Below are 19215 nucleotides of genomic sequence, written 5' to 3'. Positions count from 1 at the left end.
TGTGTTATCATTCTGTTATACATCAGACTAGTTCCAGGGTGTAGAGACCACGGACCTCACACCCAGACTAGGGAACTTGTGTTATCATTATGTTATACATCAGACTAGTTCCATGGTGTAGAGACCACGGACCTCACACCCAGACTAGGCATTGTTTGATATCTGTTATGACTTTGCTTTCCTGACTATTCCTCTGATCTCTGATTCGGTTCCTTGCACTTCTGATATTTCGTTGCCAAACCCTGCTTGCCTTGGATACCGAATCAGCCTTCTGTCTTTGTACTTTGTCTGTCTGTGTGTTGTCGACCCGGCCTGCCTGACCTGTCTGACTGTTACCCACCCCTTGGGTGCTCAGTCCTCCTGCAGGGGTCCCCTGCTTCTCAGAGGGGGCACTGCTGCAAACCAGTCAAGGTCTACTCCCTCCTGGAGTCCTTGATTGACCAAAACACTTACACGCTTCAGGGGCCCAGAGGTTAGCGATATATCTGTATTGTCGGTGATTCTGCAGATCATCAATGATCAGGTATATATCTGTATTCTTGGTGATACTGCAGATCACCAATAATCAGATTCTCTCTGCGTGCTGACACTGATCGTTACACTCTGTAGAGAAAGGGAAATTAATGATAAAAAATAAATAAATATATTAACAATCCTCCTCCTTCCTCCTTCCTTCTTCTTCCTTCTTCCTTCTTTCTTCTTCCTTCTTCTTTCTTCCTTTTGTCCATCTTTAACATGGTGGGGTGTACTACATAATATTGTAATATTGACAAAATCTGATTAATAAGGCCTGTAGGTATACCTGTTCGTGTCCGCCCTATACTTTCCCACCATAGTGAAATTTTTTTGACCCTTCACCCTGAAGTCAGGTGGCGCAGGACAACCTGATTACCACCCCGCCATTCCCCCTATAAAAGGCAAAATATGAGTGACTTTGCTAGATGTCAATAAATTAATTAAACCACAAGATATTATTATGGAAATAATTTATGTGAGTTTTTCAATAAATGATCACCATTTTATATACCTTTTTGAGATCTCCTAGATTATTTTTGTATATCGGTGAGCACCTGTAGTCTAATGATTGCCCCATTTAATGTGTATATTATATGGAAATAAGCTTAAAGGGAACCTAAACTGAGAGGGAAGTGGATGTTTCCTTTTAAACAATACCACTTTCTGGTCAGTCCTGCTGATCTTTGTCTGCAATAGTGGCTGAATCATACACCTGAAACAAGCATGCAGCTAATCCAGTCTGACTTCAGTCAGAGCAGCTGATCTGCATGCTTGTTGAGGGGCTGTGGCTAAAAGTATTAGAGGCACAGGATCAGCAGGAGAGTCAGGCAACTGGTATTATTTTAAAAGGAAAAATCCATATCCTTCTCAGTTTAGGTTCCCTCTAATTACAGCTTATGGTACTGGTAGCTATGAAAACTAGAAGTTCACATTTCAAGGTCATATTAAAAAGAAAAGAAAGAACAGTTTTGCAAGGAAAATGTTTAATGTGGCATGGCTAGATGATTAATATTTGCTTATGCAAGGATCTTCTCCTGCTGAAGTGTGTTTTTACCTGTTTGTTTTTGATTAATCTGTAGATCATGAAAGGTTATATGTCTTCAATTGTCTTCCAAAGAAAGAAAAAATAATACAGGAGAACATAAGTATTCAAAGAGATATTTAAAAACATTCAAAGCAATGTCATCTGAAACTGAGTTATGAACTTCCTTCCTTTAGATTGTATTAAGTTATAAGCAACATTTTTACAATACTGTATGCTCCCAGTTACTAAATGAGTTTACAAAAAGCTTACATTTTCTGTATAATGATGTTGATATCAAAGATGAGAATATATTTGTTTTTGTTATATTTGTTTTAGTCTAGCAAAGAACTGATCATATAAAGAAGTTTCATATGCAGCATAAGGTTTTTTTTCCAGTCTTGGGTTTATATTGGGTCTATATGTTTACATTGGAAATACTGTAAATACATTAAGTAGTACTTAAAAAATATGTGGTAATAATGTGGTAATTTGCTTGTATATAATTCAATTACATAGTTGCATATTAATAAGCAAACACAGGGAGAACATACAGTGGGTTGCAAAAGTATTCAGCCCCCTTGAAGTTTTCCACATTTTGTCACATTACTGCCACAAACATGCATCAATTTTATTGGAATTCCACGTGATAGACCAATACAAAGTGGTGTATGTCAGGAACCGGCCCGCGGCACGCCTGCGTATACGGTTCCCGACTGCGGGTTTGACCAGATTAAGCGGGGAACAGCCTTATTTAAGCTACAAACAAGGCTGGAACCCCTCAAACACTTCTCACTGCCACCACTAGCGTTGCTAGACATGTTCACTCAGCTATCGAGTGCCCAATACGCAATCTGCGTTTTCGTATTTGGGTCAGCTCTGCGCTTAGGCCAAATACGAGAGCGCCACGCACACACACACCGTTGCAATCTTACACTATAGTAACGCAAAACCACTAACAGTCGTTCCGAACGATACTGTTAGCTACTCGCACTGGCGTTTCGTACGTTGGGTCAGCTGCGCGCTTTAGGCCAACGTATGACAAACGCCCCCACACACAATGCAATTACAATTTCATATGGTAGTGTTGCTCAAGCATACAATTAGGCACGGACTTATACACAGCTACACTGCAGTCTCCTCTAGGCTATGAGTGTTAGTTTAGTATGGCAGAAGTCAAGCTTATTAAATAATAATTTAATATTCCAGAAAAACATGGAACAATGCAGAACAGGATATATACAAAGATTACAAAAAACAAAGTAAAAAAGTTACAAAATTAAGAGTTACAAAGATACACACAAAAGCGATTTTGCTTACCAAAATAAATGGGAAATAAACGTACCAGCGTATCGATCTGGCGTTGTTGCGGGGGTACGCACTTCTGGTCAGGAACCAGGTTAGTTCTAGCCGTGTGAGCTACCTCCAAGAACTACAAGTTGTGGCTATCCTAGCTGCGGTTTTATACTGTAAGGGCACAGACATAGGGGGTGATAAAGGCAGACCTCTCCCGTGCCTCAGCTGTTAGAGGGACCTGCCAGTACCCCCGACTCAAATCCACGATTGTTAGATATTGCGCGCCAGCTAGCTTATCTAACAATTCGTTGACCCTCGGCATTGGGTAAGCATCTGACGCAGTTATCAAATTTAGTTTTCGATAATCTACACAGAACCGAGTGGTCTGGTCCCGTTTGGGTACTAGCACTACAGGTGATGCCCATGCGCTGTGCGACCGTTGGATCACCCCTAGTGACAGCATTTCCTCAATCTCCTTGCTGATGTGGGCCTGAACCTCAGGGGAGACTCTATAGGCTGACTGTCTAACCGGCTTGTTATTTCCGGTGTCAACATGGTGTACAGCCAGGCTGGTTAGACCAGGGCGGGCTGTTAATGTACCATGGTACAGGGTCAGCACATCAGATAGTCCAGCCTGCTGCCTTGCTGTCAACTCCGGATTGATCTGCACCTCGGTAACAGAGTCGGTTTCCTGGGTGGAGGCCAGGATGTCAACCAGGGCCTCTGCTTCACCGTCTGGTAGCAAACTGCAGACAGGGAGAGCGCAAGCGGTTCTATCATGATGTTCCTTTAACATATTGACATGGTACGTTTTCAGCTGCTTACCTCGGTCATCCAGCGCGACCACATAGGTCACATCATTAATCTTCCTATGTATGGTATAGGGCCCATCCCAAGCGGCCTGCAGCTTATTCTGTCGCATCGGGTTTAGGACCCATACCTTGCGACCTACCTCATAAACTCTCTCCCTAGCCCCGTGGTCATACCACTGCTTCTGGGTGGCCTGGGCTTGAGTAAGATTATCTCGCACTAACCCCACCAGGGTGTCCATCTTTTCCCGGAACTTTAGAATGTATTCCACTATGGAGACCCCGGGACCCATATCCTGCCCCTCCCAGACCTCTCGAATGAGATCGAGGGGTCCGCGTACCCTCCTCCCATATAATAGCTCAAAGGGCGAGAACCCGGTGGATGCCTGGGGCACCTCACGATAAGCAAACAGTAAGTGGGGCAGGTATCGCTCCCAGTCTCTCCCTTGCGATGCAACAAACACCCTTAGCATCTGTTTTAGAGTACCATTAAACCGCTCACATAACCCATTTGTCTGGGGGTGGTAAGGGCTGGCCATGATGTGTTCTACCTGCATTTGCTTACAGAGGCATTCCATTAGGCGCGACATGAATTGCGGGCTGTGATTGGTGAGCATTTCGCGGGGAAAACCGACCCGTGAGAAAATGCACACCAATGCGTCCGCAACCTTGTCTGCCCGTATGGAGCTCAGGGCTACAGCTTCAGGGTAGCGAGTGGCATAATCCACCACCGTAAGAATGAAACGTTTCCCTGTGCTGCTGGGTATGGCTAGAGGCCCAATTATGTCAACAGCAACCCTTTGGAAGGGCTCCTCTATTATGGGTAAGGGCCTCAGTGGGGCTTTGTCTGTGTCACCTGCTTTGCCGACCCGCTGACAGGCGACACAAGACCGGCAAAAATCGGCAATATCTGTCCCCATGTGGGGCCAATAAAAATTGTGGGCAAGACGGGATTTGGTCTTGCGGATCCCCAAGTGACCAGCCAGGGGCACCTCATGCGCTATTCTTAATAGCTGCTCCCTGTACCTGTGGGGAACAATCAACTGCCGGTCTGCCTCCTCCACTTCAGACGGCTCAGAGGGAAGAACCTCTCTGTACAGTCTGCCTTGCTCCCAGTACACCCTCACTCTGTCGCCCTCCACCGGTGCCCTGTCCGCCAGAACCCTGAGCTCTTCGAGGCTGCTATCAAGCCGTACAGCCTCGGAGAACTCAGTGCTGTCAGCCACAGGCACCAGGGAGGTGGCAAACTGAGAGGCCTCTGGGTCCTCAGAGCCAGGCTCTGAAGTGGAAGAGCCCGACCCAGTGACATCAGCCCCTTCAGTGGACAATTCGTCGGCTGCAGCCCGGTGAGCACTGCGGGTCACCACTGCAGCTGACGGAGCGTTCACTGTACACATGTCATTATGCAACACATCACATATTACATCAACATTATCTGCATGCATGGTAACACCGTGTCCCCCTCCAGGCCTGGGCACTGGAGACTCACTAGGGCTGGCTCCTAGTACACAGTCCGTAGCCCCTGGGGCCTCACCAGCACTCCCCACTTGCACAGCATTATCACACAGTACCTTGCAAGAGTCCTGAACTCCTGCTGGGGATGCAGGCTCCATGGGGTTTGGAGTAGGCTCATACCGGGCCACTAACCGTCCCAGGTCAGTACCCAACAAAACGTTCGTGGGGATGGCATCCGTTACCCCCACTTCTTTCATTCCGCTGCCGGCCCCCCAATCCAGGTAGACCAAGGCGGTGGGTATGGCGGGGGTGACACCCCCAACTCCTTTGACAGCCATAGTCTTGCCAGGAATGTACTCCTCGGGGTTCACAAGCTGGGGGTGCACTAGAGTCACCTCTGCTCCAGTGTCTCTCAGACCAGTGGTAACTGTATCCCCAACCGTGACAGGTTGCAGATTCTCTGCATAGCTACCTGCATTCCTGGTGGCACACAACGCATTCCGGGCCCCGCCAGAGTTTGGGGCTTCCTTCTTCTTTTCTGGGCACGTAGCACTGATGTGACCCGGTTTGTTACAGGCAAAACATCTCCGAGTGTCAACAGTGGCTGTTCTACCTCCAGGCGGCTGCGGGACTTGGCTTCGCTGGGTGCTCAGAGGAGAAGGTCTCGCAGGCTTTTCTCCCTTCCAGCTGGGCGCCGTAGTCCTCCGAAAATCAGATGCTCGATTGGACGTGTAGGCATCAGCAACTTTCACGGCCTCATCCACGGTCTTTGGCTCTCGGTCCCGTACAAACTGCCGGACCTCAACAGGACAAGTGTGGAGGAACTGGTCTTTTATTATCAGTTCCTGCAGGGCATCAAAGGTTTCAACAGCCAGTCCTTTTACCCACTGCTGGAAGGCAGTGCGCAGGTTGCACGCATGATTCAGGTAACTGTCATTAGGACCTCGCTGCACTGTCCTGAAACGTTTTCGATACACCTCTGGCGTGAGGTGGTACCGCGCAATGATGGCTTTCTTAATTGCCTCAAAGTCTGTTTCTTCCTCCTGGGGGAGACTCACAAATGCCTCCAGGGCCTTGCCTCTCAGCCCTGGTGTGAGGTATCTTGCCCACTGCTCACGGGGCACCCCATACTGCCGACAAGTCCTTTCAAACACCTGTAGGAAAGTGTCTATGTCAGAGTCCTTGTCTATAGCGGGGAACTTGTCCAGGGGGATTCTGTGGACTCGCTCACCTTCGCGTTCTGCGGGTCCAGCAGACCGGTTCTGCTGCTGAAGTTTAGCCAGCTCCAGCTGGTGTTGCTGTTCAGCACTTTCCCTCTCGGCCTGGTGTTGCCGTTCAGCTCTTTCCCTCTCGGCCTGGTGTCGCTGTGCAGCTTGTTCCCTCTCGGCCTGGAGTCTGTCCCTCTCGGCCTGGCGTCACCGTTCAGCTCTTCCCTCCTCTGCCTGTCGGTGCAGTAGGATCAGCTTTAGGCGCAGTTCAGGATCAGCCGGGTTCAGTAGCTGTAGATCAGCTTCCAGAGATGGCATCTCCCTGCTTGGTGGATCGTCCAGGACATCGTCTCCACTCGCATTCTGTGGCGGGAGCGATTCCTCCTCTGGCGTGTCGTGAGCTGCATCCGCTGACGTTGAAGCACGGATTCGCTCTGCCTCATCATACTCCTCGAGCGCACAAACTAACTGCTCCTTAGTCTGGCTGCTCACCGTCTCGATGCCTTTGTGCTCACACAGGTTGAGTAGTATCTCTTTGTTTTGCCTTGCATAGCTGGATGCTTTCTGAGCCATCGTGTTGCAAAAAATAAAAAGAAAAAAGGGGGGGGGGGAAGGGAAAGCAAAATACCAAGTGTGTATCTTTGAACAAAAAAAAACGTATATAGATTCTGCACTGAGTAGACTTCTGTAGGCTAGTTGCTTCTAGCAAGCTTCCAGCCTTTAGTACTCAGAATAGCGAGCTAAACTGCGTACTAATGTACTAAACGATCCCACCGCTGCCAGCCAATTATGTCAGGAACCGGCCCGCGGCACGCCTGCGTATACGGTTCCCGACTGCGGGTTTGACTAGATTAAGTGGGGAACAGCCTTATTTAAGCTACAAACAAGGCTGGAACCCCTCAAACACTTCTCACTGCCACTACTAGCGTTGCTAGACACGTTCACTCAGCTATCGAGTGCTCAATACGCAATCTGCGTTTTCGTATTTGGGTCAGCTCTGCGCTTAGGCCAAATACGAGAGCGCCACGCACACACACACCGTTGCAATCTTACACTATAGTGACGCAAAACCACTAACAGTCGTTCCGAACGATACTGTTAGCTACTCGCACTGGCGTTTTGTACGTTGGGTCAGCTGCGCGCTTTAGGCCAACGTATGACAAACGCCCACACACACAATGCAATTACAATTTCATATGGTAGTGTTGCTCAAGCATACAATTAGGCACGGACTTATACACAGCTACACTGCAGTCTCCTCTAGGCTATGAGTGTTAGTTTAGTACGGCAGAAGTCAAGCTTATTAACCACCCTGGCGTTCTGATTATATCGCCAGGGTGGCTGCGGGAGGGTTTTTTTTGAATAAAAAAAAAACTATTTCATGCAGCCAACTGAAAGTTGGCTGCATGAAAGCCCACTAGAGGGCGCTCCGGAGGCGATCTTCCGATCGCCTCCGGCGCCCAGAATAAACAAGGAAGGCCGCAATAAGCGGCCTTCCTTGTTTTGCTTATATCGTCGCCATAGCGACGAGCGGAGTGACGTCATCGACGTCAGCCGACGTCCTGACGTCAGCCGCCTCCGATCCAGCCCTTAGCGCTGGCCGGAACTTTTTGTTCCGGCTACGCTGGGCTCAGGCGGCTGGGGGGACCCTCTTTCGCCGCTGCTCGCGGCGAATCGCCGCAGAGCGGCGGCGATCAGGCAGCACACGCGGCTGGCAAAGTGCCGGCTGCGTGTGCTGCTTTTTATTTGATTAAAATCGGCCCAGCAGGGCCTGAGCGGCGACCTCCGGCGGTGTTGGACGAGCTCAGCTCGTCCAGACCGCTCAGGTGGTTAAATAATAATTTAATATTCCAGAAAAACATGGAACAATGCAGAACAGGATATATACAAAGATTACAAAAAACCAAGTAAAAAAGTTACAAAATTGAGAGTTACAAAGATACACACAAAAGCGATTTTGCTTACCAAAATAAACGGGAAATAAACGTACCAGCGTATCGATCTGGCGTTGTTGCGGGGGTACGCACTGGTCAGGAACCAGCTTAGTTCTAGCCGTGTGAGCTACCTCCAAGAACTACAAGTTGTGGCTATCCTAGCTGCGGTTTTATACTGTAAGATACGCCTGGAGGCTGCAACTTCCTTGGGGAGGGGAGGAACTAGTTTTTAATTAAATCTCAGTCATAATTGAATTTCCAGAGATCTAACATCCATATGGGAAAAATGTACTATAGCCCACATACATGAAAAGATTTCCCTAACCTCCAATCTCCCCAGGTTACAATTGACAATTGATTAAGGCTTTCACATTGCAGCAGGATGTCCTGTGTGAAGTAAAATTACCGAGTTTCCTGATAGCCTATGAAGTTGGCAGATTCAATTAGTCCGATTGTCTTTTGGGACAATTGGGTGTCTCCATGTCAAAGAGTTCAGAACCTAAGCAGACAACCCAATTAGCAGTTACTCACTCTCAGAGGAACTGCATACAGACTCAAAAGCCCTTCCTATTGTCCTATAGTACACACAGCTTTCCCCCAAAGCCAGAATTGCTTGTAACAGGCATACAGAATTTACATGTACATACAGGCTCCCATTAACCGTTTCCTGGAGCTAGGTGACACCTTCAAGAGCCAGCCTAGCTGTTAGCAGACTTAGTAGACAGAAAAATGAAAGAAGTATGTTCCTGTATTCCTAACATCATCAGCACCCCAATATATCTCCACAGTGTACATGTGAGAAGTGGATCGAAAATCATACATCATTCCAAACATTTTTTACAAATAAATAAGTGCAAAGTGTGGTGTGCGTAATTATTCAGCCCCCTGAGTCAATACTTTGTAGAACCACCTTTTGCTGCAATTACAGCTGCCAATCTTTTAGGGTATGTCTCTACCAGCTTTGCACATCTAGAGACTGAAATCCTTGCCCATTCTTCTTTGCAAAACAGCTCCAGCTCAGTCAGATTAGATGGACAGCATTTGTGAACAGCAGTTTTCAGATCTTGCCACAGATTTTCGATTGGATTTAGATCCACATGGTTGCTGTGTCCCCACATGGCTTGTGGCAAACTGCAAACGGGACTTCTTATGCTTTCTGTTAACAATGCCTTTCTTCTTGCCACTCTTCCATGAAGGCCAACTTTGCACAGTGCATGACTAATAGTTGTCCTATGGACAGAGTCTCCCACCTGAGCTGTAGATTTCTGAAGCTCGTCCAGAGTCACCATGGGCGTCTTGACTGCATTTCTGATCAGTGCTCTCCTTGTTCGGCCTGTGAGTTTAGGTGGATGGCCTTGTCTTGGTAGGTTTACAGTTGTGCCACACTCCTTCCATTTCCGAATGATCACTTAAACAGTGCTCCTTGAAATGTTCAAGGCTTTGGAAATCTTTTTGTAGCCTAAGCCTGCTTTAAATTTCTCAATAACTTGATCCCTGACCTGTCTTGGACCTGTCTTGTGTGTTCTTTGGACTTCACAGTGTTGTTGCTCCCAATATTCTCTTAGACAACCTCTGAGGCCCTCACAGAGCAGCTGTATTTGTACTGACATTAGATTACACACAGGTGCACTCTATTTAGTCATTAGCACTCATCAGGCAATGTCTATAGGCAACTGACTGCACTCAGATCAAAGGGGGCCGAATAATTATGCACACACCACTTTGCAGTTATTTATTTGTAAAAAATGTTTGGAATCATGTATGATTTTTGTTCCACTTCTCATGTGTACATCACTTTGTGTTGATCTTTCATGTGGAATTCCAATATAATTGATTCATGTTTGTGGCAGTAATATGACAAAATGTGGAAAACTTCAAGGGGGCCGAATACTTTTGTAACCCACTGTACACAGAGAACACATACAAACTCAATGCGAATAGTGTCCTGGTCAGATGTAAACCGGGGTATAAAATGTGTGGGTTTTATTTACAGTAGCATTGTTTACTTTAAAACTATAGGGGATGGAATTGAAAGGGTAGTTGACCCTTCTGAGGGCTGTTTTTCTTACTATTGTTATATTGCAATCCTGTGTGTCCAATGCACACATTAGCTGTGGGAGACAAGTCTGCTGGTCCTAGTAGTGCCCCAACCATAACCAAATAATCCTTCACCGCCACTACTGGCATCTAGTATCCACTACTCCCCCCTGTACAAGGCCTCAGTGTGGAATCAGTGCTTTTTTGGTCACTTAACTGTCATTGAACTAGCTCAGACCGACCGTAGGGGCTGGAAAACTGCGATTGCCTGCACTCCCATGAATATTCTCACAAGCACGGCAGCCACTACACACCACTATACAAAGACTGCTGCAGAGAGGACTAACATTTATGTCATGGAGGTGTCAAATAGCAAAAATAATGATTTGCTCACCGTTATCACTAAAGCTCTTTGCGGTTATTTGTGGTGCGTTAAATGCGGCTTTATGTCTATCAGTGTGAACCGGGCCTAACCCTTACACAACCTTATCGCCGTGTATGTTTAAAGCACTTAATTCCACAAATTTAGGAATGTACTGTGATTTATGCCCTTTAGAGATGAAAACACGCGTCAACTACTTCATTTTTGGTGGGAGTTTTGCCATGAATCCAAATTTAAAGTCTATGACGGTTTGCCAGCTTCGCTTGTTCGCGAAACTTTGTGGAAAATTTGCTTTGGCGCACTGAAAATTTCATGTATGCTACATCACTAGTGGAGGCTCAATGTGTGGATGTTTTAATACATATGTGTTTAATCTTCTTGGCGGTATGGACAAGCTCAGTTCGTCCATAACCGCCGGAGGTTTTTTTTAAAAACACGCAGCTAGCACTTTTCTAGCTGCGTGTTGGTGACAATCGCCGCCGCTCACCGCCGATGCGCCGCTACTCGCCGCATTTCAGGCCCCCCCCCGAGACCCCGTGCGCAGCCTGGCAATGGGGGAAGCCCTAAAGAAAAACCTGTTCAGAACGGGATTTCCTTATGGGCATACGTGCCGGCAGCAATCGGAGGGGTGCGAGGGATAGTGCAGGGAGGGGGGAATCATGTAGCTAGCGCTAGGCTAGCTACTAGGCATGGTCGGAATGCCAATTTCCGGTTCCGTGGTAATCCCGCATACCGCCGTTATTAAATTCCGCTACCATTACATTCCGGCGGCATTCCGCGGTATTCCGTATATATGTTTCCGTATTTTTTTTCGGATTTCCGTAACTTTCGGAAGCGTTACTCAGTCTGTCATTTGCTCGTTTTTGGTTTCTTCTGCCAGTTAAGATGATCGTGAGGATTGTGTATAAGTGTGTATTGTCAATAAAGTTGTTGTATATACAATAAGCAGCAGGCAATGTATTGATAGGTCGCTAGAATATGGTTGCTAACGTATGATTGGTTTATCTTTTTAAGCAGCCCTATTTGTTTAGCAATTCCGCAATTTCCGCGGAATTCCACGGATTTCCGCGCTCCGGCGGCTACACTGATTGGTTCATTCATTCCGAATCCACTGATTGGCTTAAAAATACCGCTTGGCAGTATTGCGGAAATTCAGCGGAAAATTGGTTCAGTATACTGCAAATTCCGATTCCGCATACCGGCACGGAAATGCGAATTCCGGCCGGTAATGCGGAATTATCAACTCTGTCAATTCCGGATGAGCATCCCTACTAGCTACATGATTTAAAAAAAAAAATACTGCGCAGCAGCCACCCTGGTGCATTTAATAGAACGCCGGGGTGGTTAATATATTGGTTCTTAGTTTTCTTGCAGTCTTTTAAATAAAATGATGGTATTTTACACTCATATTTTGTCGTTCTTGACCCTTACTCCTCCACTTAATTACCCTGTCTGTTTCGATTGTATGATGGTGCAGCTAAATGTATTGGGCTACATCAGAATCCTGGAAATTTCTGTGACAAAGGGCAGTTATTGATTACCGTATATACTCGCATATAAGCCAACTCGCGTATAAGCAGACCCCCCCAACATTTACCCCAGAAAGCAGGAAAAAATGACTGAGTCGCAAATAAGCTGAGGGTAAGAAATGTCGCTGCTCCTAACAGAGGGGTGGTTGTTGCATTTCATATAGGGGTGGTTATTGCATTTCAAATGGGGTTTATTGTTGCTGGGAAGGTGACTTCCCCTCCCAGCAGCAATAATACCCATATGAAATGTAAGAACCATTACTATATGAAATGCAACAACCATCCCTATATCATTCTATATTCTTCCTTTGTGCTGAATTGATTATATTGCAACATCTTTAAGGAGCCAAACTTGTGCTTGTTTGCTGAAAATGTTTACATCTCTGTCTGCTTATGTAACAACATGCTGTGAGAGTTTTAATGCAGAAGCTGATATATTAAAACTCACCTCCCAAATATCTTTGAAGCGCTAAACCACTGTGCCTGTGTTTTATGACCTCCTTATCTGCCTGTCTGTTTATGCTCCAACACTTTGCCCTCTATCTAATCAACAGATGTCTGGGCCATATATCCTACCTTTCCAGAGTGTTGTGATGTTTTTCTTTCAAGTGGAGGGATACGATTAGGGATGCTCATTCGGATTCCGCGGAAATGCAATTTCCGAAATTCCGATCGGAAATTGCATTTCCGCATCAGAATGCGGAAATCGGTAATGCAAGTGCCGTAGGCGGATTTCCGCCGGAAATCGCGGAAATTTTCAACGGAAATCGCGGAAAATCCACCCGACTTTAATATCAATTTTCTCAAACACTATAAGGTCTTTTTGACATATTGTTCACAAGATTCGGTTTAATAAACCCTGAAAGTTTGGTGTTTCTAGGACTTAAGGGGGCTTTGCTATTAACCACTAAAGTCGGCGGATTTTTACTGTAATGTAAAATGCAGAAAATTTGCATCTGCCTATTTTCTGCATTTTACATTACAGTAAAAATCCGCCGACTTTAGCAGTTAATAGCAAAGCCCCAGTAAGTCCTAGAAACACCAAATTTTCAGGGTTTATTAAACAGAATCTTCTGAACAAGATGCAAAGTTTTCAAAAAGACCTTATAGTTTTTGAGAAAATCGATGTTAAAGTCGGGCGGAATTTCCGCGATTTCCGGTGGAAATTCCGCCTTGGAATGCGGAAATTGGTAGCGGAAAGCGGAATCGGTAATCGGTACATGACGGAATGCGGATTTACTGCGGAATCGGAAATTGGCATTCCGACCATCCCTAGATACTATGCCCAGGGAAGAGCACTGCAGGAGCGATCTATCTGTCCCACATGTCCGGGGAAGTGCAGAGCTGGATGATCAGAATAACAGCAGAAGAGCTCATCCGTGCACACAATCCCCCGCTTACTGCTGTGACAAGAAGCATGAGATACATGTGCACGGAGCAACTCTTTTGCTATTATTCTGACCATCCATCCAGCTCTGCACTTCCCCGGACATCTGGGACACCTAGATCGCTCCTGCAGTGCTCTTCCCTGGGCATTGGATCGCACCCGTGTTGATTGCTCTCCCCCGGGCATCGGATCCCTCCTGCAGTGCTCTCCCCAGGCATCAGATCGTGCCTGTGCTGATTCTATGCGTAGGCAGAAACAGAGGACATCCTCCTGCAGATCAGCTGTTGGCCATTAACAGTGCAGACACCCGAAAAGCTCACCCGCTGCACAGCCCGCAAGACTTCACCTCTCCACTCGGCAATCCTCCATGCAGGTCAGTCCGCACACCTCTCACCACAGATACCACCTTAGCAAGTTGGCGACTCGCACATAGGCCGAGGGGGTGACTTTTCAGCACATTTTTTGTGCTTAAAAATTCGGCCTATATGCGAGCATATACGGTATACTGATTATATTGAGTAGCCATCATAATCTTCACACCCATAACAAGTGTAGCCACAAAAACACCTAATCTGGGAGCAGGAAAAAAGGGCCCCCGGCTGAAGGTGGACAAAAAGGGTGCTGCCATACGCTTTAATGCAATTATCGTTAATACTGCAAAAAAAGCATGTAAAGAGGGCGCCACAAAAATTTTTGTTAATAACATTATAACATTATAGTTTTTGAGGTCGTTTTCGTTTTATAACGGTATAGTTTTTGTCATATTATTTTGTTAATAACTACAAATTTTACATTTTCAATGGTATTATCGTTAATATATCTAAAATAATGTTTTTGCAGAGGGAGTCGTTAGTGTTAGGCAACACCAAGGTGAGTGGTTAGGGTTAGACACCACCTAGGTGGCGGTTAGTTTTAGGCAACACCAGGGGGGGTGGTTAGGGTTAGGCACCACCAGGGTGGTGGTTACGGTTAGGCACCACCGGGGGGGTTATGGTTAGGCACCAACAAAGGAGTGGTTAGGGTTAGGCACCAACAAAGGGGTGGTTAGGGTTAGGCACCACCGGGGAGGGGGGCTTAGGATTAGGCGCCACTAGGGGAGTGGTTCGTTTTAGGCACCACCAGGGGAGAGTTCTGTATGAGGGTAGGGTTGGGTTAAGCAGTATTGATGAAAAACGTTACCATGTTTAACGTTAATATTTATTAGTTATTATTTCTCGTTTGTTTTTTGCAACACTAATTATCTTTAATAAAGTTTTACAATGATGATTCCCGTTAACAAATTTCGTTAATACCTGGCACCAAATTCCTTAATAACCCAGGCCCTTTTTTCACGGCGCCCTTTTTTCATGCACACCCTGATCTGAAGGATTCGCATTGGCCTGTCATGGACTATACATTATTTCAATAATAAGTACATAAATCATTTTATGTGTACATAATTAATTTTTGTTTGATTTGTGTTTTAATGTTTTAGATTTTTTGTTAGAATTAAACAGCGCAGACACTGGCAAAGAGTGTTCAGTTATGTATAATTTATGTTTATTTTTTTGAGAGCACTAATATATAAGATGTAGCTCCAGAAACGTCCTTACATGGTTTCATCAAGAAATTTCTCCTGGTGCCCTAGAGATTTCAATCAAAAGTATTGAGAGTATTTTTATAACACAGCACGTTTCTAAACTCTTTATCTAAACTTTTCTTTCTGTAAAGGTCAAGTTCAAAAATACCTCGGAGGATTACATTTTTTACAGCTTAAAGTAATCGTTTTAACCAGCAGTCAGCTGATTACAAATCTCATATCAGAACGTTAAAAGATATTTTCTTGCCCTGTATGTACACAGAATTTTTACTGTATTTAGGATTTTCTAAGCTGGGCAACATATTGAGCTCAAGGGCCTTGATAAGTTAGTGTGTCTTTATCTCAATTAGGAGAAACAGCAATGGAAATCTAAATAACAGCATTAGCTGGCAATATAAACACTCATGCTTTCTATAATAAACTATAGAGTTATTTTTATGTAAATTAAATTCAGTCTGCCTATGTCCTTAAGTCTGGCAAAATTAAAATCTTAACAATAAAAAAAATAGCGCTGTTATTGCTAAATGCAGCATGTTTCCTTGATAGGCTGAAACGATGGTTATTATTACTGTTTGAAGCTTATAATTTCGGTCTGTTCTAAGAGAGCTCAATCCAAAAAAAGAAAATATTCTATGTGTATTGGGTAGGTCTAAAGAAAACCTGTGACTTTGAATGTATAAGAAAACAGATAGTTACCTTGAGAGGGGGAAGCTTTTGGCTCATATGGCTCCCCTGTCCTCCTGAGCCTTTATGTTCCAGCGCTGGCAGGTTTGACACTTCAAAACAATAACAGCAGTAGCCAGTCTGCTTGCAAGCCCCTTAGTGGCTTTGGGTCTGCTCTACTGTGCAGGTAAGATACACCTACGCCTGCACAGTAAAGCTGACCCGATCGGGCTTGGCTATTTCCACCAGATCCCGAGTGGAAAGTGTCACATTTTTTTAACATGTGTTTATTTTCTGCAGCTAAGGGGGAGAGGGGGTGAATAAGGTATTAATAAATATTCAATTTAATTTAATTTAATTTTACTTTACTTTAATCTTACTTTTTAACCACTAGGTGGGGATAAACACTATCCTGGTAGTTACCAGGAAGTGCTAAATCTTTTTTCTTTTTACTATGATTGAACTTTAATTTTATGAATCGAGGCATGTTGATTCATTCACAAGGGCTTTGGATGGCTCGGGGAACACATGATCCCCTTCACCAATTCATCCTCATAAGTGCCATTGGGAACAAGTGGCAGGAGCATGCATGCCACAACAACAGTGAACACTGATATGCGTCCAGATAGACTACAGTGACTCCTATCTGGACGACTATAGTCATCCAGATAGGATAAACTGGTTAAGCACCTACCTAACTAATTAACCCCTTGTGTCATCTATAATTGGCCTTAAGATTTGTGGAAACCCTAATGGCTGTCGCCCATTGTGATCAGATGCGATCACTTTGGCAACAGCTTGGCGACCCAACACTGTATAGATGCATTGCTATGTAATTGCCCAGCAATGCATCTGTACAGCACTGGGGTCCCCAAACTGTGCGCCCTATAGTAATCACTACAGACACACAGGCTGGTGATAATAATGGCATGCTACATGCCCAATTAGTGGGGAAATATGGTATGTATGGTATTGTTTTAACTGTGATGAGCCAAATAATGCATTTTGAGGTATTTTAACCATTTATGCCGCGCGAACATGAGCTTCACGTCCGCAGCGGCGACTGCAATAGCTGCAGGGACGTATGGTCCCCTGTGCCAATCTGTGTATTACTGCCGAGAATAAACACTGTTTTTGTTCAAAAACAGTGTTTATTCTTACATAGAGCTGCCGCGCCTCCTACCGTGATTTCTGCCAGTTTCTGCCGTTCGATCATTAAATTTATGAATGGAAACAATGTTCCCATTCATTAATCACCCCGCCGGCACTGTGATCGCAGGCTTCCAATGGAAGCCTGCGTTACTTTCCTAGTTACAATGTAGCAATACATTGTTTCCTATGTAGCGTATTTGTACGCTACATAGAATTTTGTTCAGCAGGGAAATCTTGTGGCCAAATAGCAAAATGCACCTACTGCCTTTAGGGGAAAAAAATAATATCTATGTAAAGAGGGCATATGATTATTAAATAATGGGCTAAAAATTATTGTTGGATGTAAAACTGAAAAAATGCACCTTTATTTAAAAATAAAATGTTGTCACCATACATTATACTAGGGATATAATTTTAACGTTGCAATAACCGGGACAAATGGCCAAATAAAATGTGTGGATTTTAATTATGATAGCATTATTTTAAAACTATAAAGGCTGAAAATGTAAAAATAATGATTTTTTTTCCATTTTTTTCTTATTATTTCCATTATAATGCATTTAGAATAAAATATTTCTTAGCATAATGTACCACCCGAAGAACGCCTAATTGGTGGCAGAAAAAACAAGGTATAGATCATTTTTTGTGATATGTAGTGATAAAGTTATTGGGGAATGAATGGGAGGAGTGCTGAAATGTGAAAACAAAAATTATGATATAATGAATTGGTTGTGTAGTATGGATAATTACTAGAGATGGCCCGAACCTCCGATTTTTGGTTCGCGAACCGGGTTCGCAAACTTCCGCCAAAAATTTTGGTTCGCGCAAACTTCCGCGAACCGCAATAGACTTTAATGGGGAGGCGAACTTTGAAAACTAGAAAAATTTATGCTGGCCACAAAAGTGATGGAAAAGATGTTTCAAGGGTTCTAACACCTGGAGGGGGGCATGGCGGAGTGGGATACATGCCAAAAGTCCAGTGGAAAAATCTGGATTCGACGCAAAGCAGCGTTTTAAGGGCAGAAATCACATTGAATGCTAAATTGCAGGCCTAAAGTGCTTTAAAACATCTTGCATGTGTATATGTAATGGCCAGAACCCGAAGTGTGGCCACTTCGCTTTCTGGCCAGCCACTTCGGGTTCTGGCCGGCCAATGTGCAAAGTGGCCGCAGCGCAGCGGCCAATGTTAGAAATGTAACGTTTACATGTATTAAAACCTGCTTAATTTCATGAAATATAGCCGGCGGCAATATAATAGATGAAGCCGCCGGCTTTCGCACTGCCTCCTCCTCCTCCTCTCCTCCTCCTTCACCCAACCCCCCCCCCCCCTCCCCCCGCCTCTTTCCTCTCTCTGCCTCCTATACAACATACGGAGCAGCCGGGGACAATGCGTGTCCCGGAGAGTCGTTCGTCGCGGCAGGTGAAGCAGAGCGGGGAGGCTGCAGACATTGCTTCTGCCAGCACCCGCTCTGCAGGAACAGCAGGATTCCCCTGCCGCGACGAACGACTCTCGGGGACACGCGTGTCCCCGGCTGCTCTGTATGTTGTATAGGAGGCACTGAGGCAGAGAGAGGAGAGAGGCAGGGGGGGGGGGGAAGGAGGAGGAGAGGAGGAGGAGGCAGTGCGAAAGCCGGCGGCTTCATCTATTACATTGCCGCCGGCTATATTTCATGAAATTAGGCAGGTTTTAATACATTTAAACGTTACATTTCTAACATTAGCCGCTGCGCAGCGGCCACTTCGCACATTGGCCGGCCAGAACCCGAAGTGGCTGGCCAGAACGCGAAGTGGCCACACTTCGGGTTCTGGCCGTAACATATACATCAATCAGGTAGTGTAATTAGAGTACTGCTTCACACTGACACACCAAACTCACTGTGTAACGCACCGCAAACAGCTGTTTGCGTAGTGACGGCCATGCTGGACTGGTTGCGCACCATGGCCAGAGTGCTCTTCCTCACTCAGTGATGTCAGGTAATGTCTGTCTGCCTTAACAACTTTCGATGGTTCTTTCTCTACCATTGTTAAAGCTTACATCTATTTTTGTAAATACTTGTTCTGCTTGCTGTTTAGTACCTGCATTGAGAATCTGTTATGGAGGGCAAGTCTGCCATTGCGAGTGACCAGGGGTAATGGCCAGGGAATCCTGGTTCAATTCCGATCCGGAGTGGGAGCCTAAGAAACGGCTACCATCACACATCCAAGGAAGGCAGCAGGCATTGCATGCATGTCCCAAGGTAGTGACCA

This window comes from Hyperolius riggenbachi, chromosome 1 (assembly GCF_040937935.1).
Source record: "Hyperolius riggenbachi isolate aHypRig1 chromosome 1, aHypRig1.pri, whole genome shotgun sequence".
Taxonomy (NCBI): Eukaryota; Metazoa; Chordata; class Amphibia; order Anura; family Hyperoliidae; genus Hyperolius; species Hyperolius riggenbachi.
The sequence above is the reverse complement of the archived record's forward strand: the minus strand, read 5'-3'. Positions refer to the sequence as shown.